A 9,732-nucleotide genomic window follows, 5' to 3' on the forward strand; every position below is an offset into this window, starting at 1 on the left:
ATCCAAGTTGTGACTCATAGATACTATTATTTCTATATCACAACATGATCCTAAGTTTAAGACCTATCAGAATACAGGATAAACCTGGAGAATAATAACATTCTTCCTTTATCCAAATTGTGACTCATTGACATAGCAATGTCAATATCACAATATGATCTTGAACTCATCTATATCGTACAGTAGAACTCTACTATTTCGCACATTATCTAAGAGATCATCATCTCTCATAATGTCTTATATACAAGTGTTCATTATCTCAGAGATCATCACCTCTTAGATAATGAATACAAATGGTGGAGCCCATAACAGTCAATAGCTTGACAAATAAAATTATTTTATTAATAATTTAAAGAATACAAATGGATTACAATTCAACCATACCAAGTCTTCCTGAAGTGGTCTATCTTTACTCTAGATAGAGGCTTGGTGAGTATGTCTGTTGTTTGATCTGTAGTGCAAATGTAATCTAATTTTACAGAATTCCTGTCTACCATATCTCTTACATAATGGTAAGGAATTTCAATATGTTTGGACCTATCATGAAACATTGGGTTCATCAAAAGCTTGATGGAATTCTGATTATCGCAATGAATAATCGTAGGATTCATGGCTTGCCCAAATAATCCCACAAGTAACTTCCTTAGCCAAACTGCTTCTGGAGAGGCCATTGCTACTGCAATGTATTCAACTTCTGTGTAGCTTTGAGCTACTGAAGACTGCTTTTTGCATATTCAAGATATCATTGCTGATCCTAAACTGAAACAACATCTTGAAGTACTTCTCCTGTCTTTAACACTTCCACCCCAATCTGAGTCAGTGAATCCATGTAAATCTAAGCCAACCTTCTCGTATTTGAGTCCAAAATTACGAATGCCTTGCAAGTATCTCATAATGTGTTTAACTGCAACTAGGTGAATCTCCTTTGGCTCACACATAAACTGGCTTAAGGAATTAACATCATAGCAAATATCAGGCTTTGTGTTTATTAAGTACATAAGGGACCCAATTATCTGTCTGTAGAGAGTAGAATCTATGGAAGGTGATTCTGCAACTGCTTCTTTAAGTTTATGTAGATTAGTCTCCATTGGAGAAGACATAGATTTGTAATTCCACATTCCAAATCTCTTCAAAATGTCTGATGTATACTTCCTTTGATTAACTATGATACTGTCAGAATTCTGCCGTACTTCCAACCCTAGGAAGTAATGAAGGAGTCCCAAGTCTTTCATCTCGAATTCTCTAATTAGATCTTTCTTGCACTGATCAATAAGATGATCATCACCTGTTATTAATAAATCATCAACATACAGTATCAGAATTACCATATCATCTTTATCTCTTTTATAATATAAATTTGGATCGGCTTCATTCTTGGAGAATTCTAAGCCAGTGAGATGCTTATCAATTCTTTCATACCAAGCCCTTGGAGCTTATTTAAGCCCATAGAGAGCTTTCTTGAGCCTGCAAACAAAAATGTTAGAATCATGCGTTTCAAATCCTTTAGGTTGCTCCAAATATACTTATTCTATAATCTTTCCATTTAGGAATGATGTTTTTACATCCATCTGATGTACTTCCCATCCCTTCGATGTGGCAATTTCTAAATCTGCTATTATAGAGATATATTTGGCAACATGAGAAAAAGTTTCTTCATAATCAATCCCTTCTTTTTGAGAAAATCCTTTGGCTACAAATCTAGCTTTATACTTCTCAATGCTACCATCAGCAGCATGCTTTATTTTAAATATCCACTTGGAAGAAACAACAGATTTTTCTTTAGGTCTTGGAACAATTTTTCAAACATCATTTTTCATAATAGATTGGTATTCTTCTGTCATAGCTTCTTTCCAAGCTGTATGTTTCATAACATCAGAAGGATTGATTGGTTCTGTTTTGGATAAATCACTCATGGTTGCTGTATAACTAGAGAATCTTTTAGGTCATTTGCTTTCTCTAACTATTTTGGAAGGTGCAGCAAAGTCTTGAGTTGCTTCAACTGTTTTATTGACCCAAAGTAGTCTTTTCTTTGAATTTTGAGTTTTTTCAAGATTTAGATTTTGAATTTTATCTTCAATTTCTTCTAAGTTCTCCCTCTGGGATTCAGATTCACTATTTCTTTCAGAACTAGATAAAGGAGAAGGTTCTTCAGAACTTAGGGCTCTTTTGAATGCAAGGTCTTCTTCAAAAATCACATCTCTACTAAGTTCAATACTTTTCTGTCCAGGTATGAAAATCCTATATGCCTTAGATGTTTCGCTATACCCTACAAAAATACCTTTCCTCCCAGAGGGTTCCAACTTGGTTCTTTTTTTTTCTTTTGGAACATGGATATATACAGGGCACCCAAAAATCCTAAGATGACTTATATTGGGTTTAACCTTAGTAAATACTTCTTTAGGAGTTTAATCTCTAAGGTAAGAGAGGGCTTCTATTTTGAATATAGACAACAGTGCAAGAGGCTTCTGCCCAAAGATAATACTCTAGATTTTGATCAAAAATCATAGCTCTAGTAGCTTTTATAATTGTTTTATTCTTTTTTTTTGCTACCTCGTTTTATTCTAGATTATAAGGAACGGTGTACTCCCTCTTAATATTTGATTCTTTACAACTTTTAAACAAGTCTGAGGTATATTCTGCTCCGTTATTAGTTCTAAGGGTTTTAATTTTATGGCTTGAAAAGTTTTCAGTTAATGTTTTGAATTCTTTAAATCTCTTTAGGATTTTTTTTGATTCTTTGCATTTTAAGAAGTAAATCCATGTTTTCCTAGAGAAGTCATCTATGAACAAAATATAATACCAGAATCCTCCAATAGAAGGAACAGACATAGGTCCACATAAATTTGAATGAATTAATTTTAATACATTATTTGTTTTTCTAGTGCTATCATGAAATGGACTTCTAGTGTTCTTACCCAAAGCACACCCTTTGCATATGCTTGAGTGGTCTTTACTTAGTTTAGGTAACCTAGTAACCATCTTCTCCATAGTTGATAAGGTTTTAAAATTTAGATGCCCTAATCTTTTGTGCCATATTTCATTTATGTCTGCCGCTTCATGAATTAAGGTTTGAATAGGTCGACTAGATTTTGTATTCAATTCATACAAATGTCCTTTTTTCTGACCAATCAACTTCGCTTTCTTGATTGAGGAGTTCTTTGCCCAAGTTATTACTTTGCCATCCACAAATGCAACATTATGCCCATCATCTTCTAGTGTTGTAATTGAGATTAGATTTATTTTAATTCCTAGTACATAGAGTACACCTTTGAGAAGAAGAGAATTCCCAGATTTTAGCTTCAAGGTGCAATTTCCAATTCCTTCGACAAAATGTGCTGAATTATCACCAATGGTGACTTCACCATTAACCTTTTCTGATAAAGATTCTAGTACTTCTTTGTATCCCGTTATGTGTCTAGAAGATCCACTATCAATAACACATGTTTTACTTGAAATTTCACTTGATAGTGATGAGTATAGTACACGATTCTCATGATCATAGGTATCTTCTTCTTTAGTAACATTTGTACAGTTTGCTTGTTGTTTGGAATTCTTGAGACAATTAGATTTATAGTGTCCAAACTTTTCACATTTGAAACACTTTATTTTGGATAAATCTTTCTTGGGTTTTTCATTCTTTTGATTTCCCTTTTTCTTCTTGAAATGCTTCTTCTTGCCCTCATAGGAGTTTGTATTAAGAACATGAAGTTCTTCATTTTCTGTTTTCAGTTTCCCTCCTTTCTTTAATTTTGTGGATTCTTCTTGAAGACAATCATTCTTAAGTCTGTTGAAGTCAAGAAGATTATCTCTGTCACTTATTCCTTGTGCAAAAGTCTCCCATGAATCTGGTAATCCATCTATAGCCATTAGTGTTAATTCTGTGTCACTAATAATGGTTCCTATACTTGACAGCTCATTTCTAATGCCAACAACCCTTAGGAAGTAAGAATTCATTGATTCTCCTTTCTTTATTTGAATGTGATTTAGTTGCCCTTTCAGTGCGAGAACCCTGGTTGCATTGTTGACCTCATATGCATTTCGTAATGCTTTCATCATATCAAATGTAGTTTGATGTTTTTTTTTTTGGTCGGTACCCAAGGTGGCCATCCTTTCACATATACATTACTATAACTATAACCCTTAAATTATACAACCCACAATTCTATATCCCTCAACCCCCCTGTCACATAGCTTTCGCCATATACATCTTAGCTATTCATACTTGGCTTCATCAGAAAAACATCCAACAAAAAAGATAGGATACGATAGAACAAAATTCACTTTTTTTGTTGACGTTTTCTGGCTTTGCCATTGCCTCTGTTCTTTTTTTGTTTCAGTCCCTTAGCCTACACACATTCTTTAGCATTCTTCATCTAGTCATCCACCGTGTGTTTTCCAAAAACTATCCTTTATATTTGCTTCGAATTCACCTGTTTCGCATTTCGAATCCGTTGCGTGCCTCAAAAAGTCCCTTCCCTTGAGCATTTAGACCATCTATCAATTATGCCTCAAAATTTTCCAGCAAAATGCCTTTCTTCCCTTTCATCTTCATTCATCTTCCACCCTTATCAGGAATTTCTCCCCATCCATCCTCCTAATCCTTCTTCTGCCTGCGCTTCTCATCTTCTGTGGGTGATTTATAAAAAAAACCTCTAAGCCTTTGCCCACTTTCCTCCAAAAAGATTGCAATTTTTGCAACGAATTTTGTCCATGCCACCTTTTCTCTATCTTTATAAACTTCTTTCTCTACACCTATAGGCCACCACAAGAAACCCATTCGGCCCTTTCTCATTCCTTAATCATAATTTTCATAGCATTCACCGTAATCGAAGCCTTTCCCCGACCATGCCCACTCCAAAAGGGAGTCCATGCCCACAATTAAATCTGTAGGGAATAGGTTCACCATCACGCACTCCACCTCCACCGGGCATTCAACTTCCAGCCCCCATGCCATTACAATAGCTGCAATGTCCACGTTGATCTTCCAATGATGTGTGGAGTTTTGAAACAACTCACCAATTGTCTCTTTCACCGCATCCATTACACTGGGCGTCGGGCATTTTAGTAACATTTTTAACCGTTTGTCTTGCAACTACCCAAAGAGCACTTTCTGTTGTCGATTGGTTCGGAAGGTAAAGGTCGCCTCCATTGCTCTCAAATCTGTCGCTTTCACTTTTGTTGATTACTGTTTAGGTGGTTAATTTACATTCCATTCAATGCTTTATATTGCTTTTTAATGACCCTTCTCTTGAAACAAACATTCCATCATTCTCCCACACATATCAAAACTAGCGTAAGCCACCTTTTGTCATAATGGAAGTAATAAATGCCGATTTCCCAAATCTCTTTCACACTTACTGACAATCCTTTTTGATATGACGTCAATCATCACATCAATCTAACTTCATTGCATTTGACATGCCTTAAAAAGTTAATCTATTAATCAATGCAAATTTCTGCTCCCTCCATCAAATTCCAATAGCTACAATCTTCAAAAATTGGTTTCCCATCATCCTCTAAACCTACTGCCCATTTTGACAGAGCATCTGCCTCCCTGTTAGCTTCTCTAAACACATGACAAATTTTAAATTCCTCAAACCTATTTAACTCCTCCACAATTGATTCTAACACATTTCGTAATTGCCATGCATGAATTAAATTTTTACTTATTGCCTGCACCACCACCATTGAGTCACCTTCTAGAATAACTTTTCTTCCCCCACATCTTTTTAAACATTTTAATGCTAACAATGCAGCTTGAAATTCAGCCTCATTATTTGTCCCATCCTTCAATCTAAAAGCTCCATAAGCCATTATATCCCCCATATTATCCCTAACAATGCATCCAGCCCTAGAATTTCCCGGATTGCCTTTGGAGGCATCATCAAAATTGGCTTTTAGCCATCCTATTTCAGGGGCCATCCACTTCACCCCCTTCCTTTTCTTAGCTTTAGAATTTGCAGATCGTGTATCTCTTTCCTTTACCAATTTTAATCCCTGGCCATCTATGCTGAATTGCCCTATCCGAATTCATAAACACACTATTTGATAATTATTTTCTAAAGACTGCTACATTCAGTACTTCAATAGAATGATCTATTTGATCTAAAACCTGTTCCCTTGATTCAGACTTATCTTGAAAAATCCTCCTATTTCTTTCTTTCCATATTTCCCATATTATTATTGATATAATTCGCAACAACCTTTGATATAATTTTATATACAATGTTGCATAAAGAGATAGGTCTAGAATCCTCAAAAGAGTTGCATTCCTCCTTTTTTGGAACAAGGGCTATAAAAGTGTTATTTAGATCTTTGAGAACAAACCCACCTTTTCTAGATTCCTCCACTATCTCCCAGATTTCATCTTCAATACTTTCCCATATGAGTCTAAAGAAACTTCTTGTGAATCCATCCGGTCGTGGACTCTTTCCCCAAACCCTAGAGCACTTTTTTTACTTCCTCTTTAGAGACCTTAGCATTTAACCTTGTATTTTGCTCATCTGTAATGCACCTTTGAATGCATTCCAAAACCTCCTCATCTAAATCCTCATCTCCAACCTCAAATCTTCCTCTATCCTTGAAGAAATTGAGTGCAACATTTTCTATCATGATGGGGTCAATTGTCACCTCATCCACTACATTTTTAATTGAGAAGATTTTGTTATGAGCTCTTCTAATTTTTACAGAGTTATTGAAAAACTGTGTTCCTATCCCCTTCCTTCAGCCATGTTTCCCGGGATCTCTGCCTCCAGAACACTTCTCCTAATAGAGTCTCCTCATACTCTTTTTTTAGTCGCTTTTCATTATTAAAATCATCCTCATTCATTCCATCCTGAATTATTTTATCGTTCAAAATTTTCAATTCAACTTCCAGTTCTTCTTTCCTTTTAAAAATGTTTTGAAAAAATTCTCTATTCCACACCTTCAGTTTTCCTTTTTTAAATTGGAGCTTTTAAAAAATTTTAAAAGCCATGTTCCCCTCCCTTTCCAGAGCTTCCTTCCACCACCTTTCCACCATTTCCTTAAAACCATCTGCCCTCAAACACATAGCCTCAAATTTAAAAGGACATCGATCTGGGGTGAGTTCCTCTTGTACTCTGAGACTAATGGGAAAGTGATTAGACCCATGGATAGGCATTATTTCCACATCTACAGACCAATCAACTTTAGTCCAATCCCCCCCTAATTAGAACCTATCCAATTTTTCAGCAATATTAACAAAACCTTGCCTCTGGTTGTTCCCTGTAAACTCTCCTTGTTTGAAGGGAATATTGATTAGTCCATTGTCCATCACAATTGCTGAAAAGTCCTCCTGTGAAATTGACTTCCAACTTTTACCACCCTTTTTTTCTCTACGGCATAAAATAGCATTGAAATCCTCCCCCTACTATTGTAATTTCATCTAGTGAAATTTCCAACAATTCAGTAAGTGTTTTCCAAAGTTATTTTTTTCTTTCTGCTTTGAGTAGGGCCATATACATTAACCACATTGAGATCAGATCCCAATTGTTTTGAGGAGAGCTTTAACCATTGCCAGTTCCTTTCAGCTTGCATTACAATTCCCTTTACTGTTTCCTTTTTCCATAGGACATCTAAACCTCTAGAGGCTCCTTCCGCAGCTTCCCATTCACTTTCCCATCTTCAAAACTTTCTTTTAATGCCTTCTACTTCACTAATCTTAACCTTAGTTTCTTGTAAGAATACTGCATTTGGTTTTGCTTGATCCAAGCCTCTCCTGATTAAGCAAATTTTGTCAGTGGCATTGCAGCCCCTAACATTCCATGAAAGGATCTTTATCCTTTCTGGGAGGGGTTCTTACCCCTTCCCGATTTTAGTTTACTTTGGCCTCTAGCACTTCCAGCTATTTGGATCAATACATTGATTGTTCGTCTTCCCCTTTTTTGACTTTCCCCAGTCAACACCTTATGTTTTTTACTTTCAGATTTTTCAATAGTTCTGTGTTCTTTCAAAATCAAATTTTCATCCATCCCAAAAAAAATCTTCCTCCTCTTCTGCCCCCTCATCTGTTTTCCTCCCCATTCAGACTCCTCCGAACTTGATTCCTCTAATCTTCCTTTTAAGTTTCGGATGGGGGAGATGTCAATATCCTTAAAAAACTCCCCAATTTCCCTATCCATAGCACCTTCTTGCCTTATTCAAACACCCTTCAATCTCCTCCCATTCTGTATGTCCCTCCCCTAATCTTTCCGGCCCCAATATTTACTGACATTCTCCTCTCTGAGGTTCTTCCATTTCAACACCTACTTTGCACAACCTTACTTCACTTTCATTTGCATTTTTGTCTGTCCTTCCTTCTTCTGTTTCCCTTGCCTTCACACCAAACCCTATCTCATGAGTCTCCGGCTCATTCTGCCTCTGCTTGTTTGCCTCCCCCAGTTGTTTATTATGTTGTAAATTTAGAACTCCTTCTACTCCTAGATCTGTCTCCATCACCCGATCTTCAACCATAAACTCATAGCTTCTCCAACCTCTTTCTTGACAGTTATTTTGTTTGGTTTCTACTATCATCACATTTTCTATTTCTGCATTATCCCTTTTCCACCGCTGGTCATATTCCCTTTCTTCACTTATAGACTTTTTGCTATCTCTATCGCCCTCTTTAGTAGCTTTTCCTCTTCCTATTCTTTATTCTGTCAATCTTGTTTGCATTTTCCTGAATCATGTTCCTCGTTTAGACAATATTCACAGACCTTTAACCCCTCTTCCATAGACATTGGCTGTCTCCACACAACACCATCACTACAAATCTCAATCATTTCCGGATTGGGTGGCTATCATTCCACATTATGCAAATCCTTGGGAACATTTGCAGGGTTTCTTTATCCACTATTTCTACTGCCTTAATAAAGGTTCCGAGTTTGCTCCCAATCACTCTATAGCATTGCTCTTGCCAATTTTCCTGAGGTAGATTTCTTAACCCTATCCAAATTGGCAGTTCCGTTATTACCTCCTTTGTTGGGTCAAAGTTGATGGTCCACTTTTTAAAATAGAATCCATATCCATCCATAAAATATGGTCCACTATTCAGAATCCAGTTTCTATCTTGTGCTATTTCAACTATTACCATGCAGAAACCATTTTCCAGCATTTTGAAATCTTTTGCTTCCCCCCACTTCTCATCACACCACTTTTTAACCTTCTCTATGGCAAACTTTGGCCCTCCCCATTTCAGAAATAAAGCATTTTTCTCCAAAAAGTCGCTTCTCCCTTTTACTAGGCTACTATCTAACACTACTTTCTCCATTGTGCATCGTGTCCATTGCTGATCCTCCACCATTTGTTTCTCTTGATTTTCAACCAGCTTGTGGTTTCCTCAGATTTTTAGCTATATTTTCAAAAACCACTTTCCTGCCCAAATTTACTGAAGTAAATCTTTGCATTGGGTGAGATCTCCAACTATTTTCATGCTGTCTTACTCTCCCATTTTACCATTTATCCTCACTATTTTGTCCCACCTTCTTCCATTGAAAGCTTTCCTTTTGAGATCTGTTCCCATCTTGCCATCTCCCTTTCCTATTCCTAAATGGTTCCCAGCCGTTTCCTGATTTCCCCAACCACTCTGAGTTCCTGCTGTTTGCAGAAAATCTTCTTTGGTTTCCATTCCACCATCGCTCCCCCATCCTCAAGTTCAAAGACAACATATGCAGTTTGATGTTTTGTAAGCATGGGTATGATATCATTTTTTACTCCATCTAATATGATTTGAAT

This window comes from Cupressus sempervirens, chromosome 6 (assembly GCF_028749045.1).
Source record: "Cupressus sempervirens isolate cs-2001-9-10 chromosome 6, ASM2874904v1, whole genome shotgun sequence".
Lineage (NCBI taxonomy): Eukaryota > Viridiplantae > Streptophyta > Pinopsida > Cupressales > Cupressaceae > Cupressus > Cupressus sempervirens.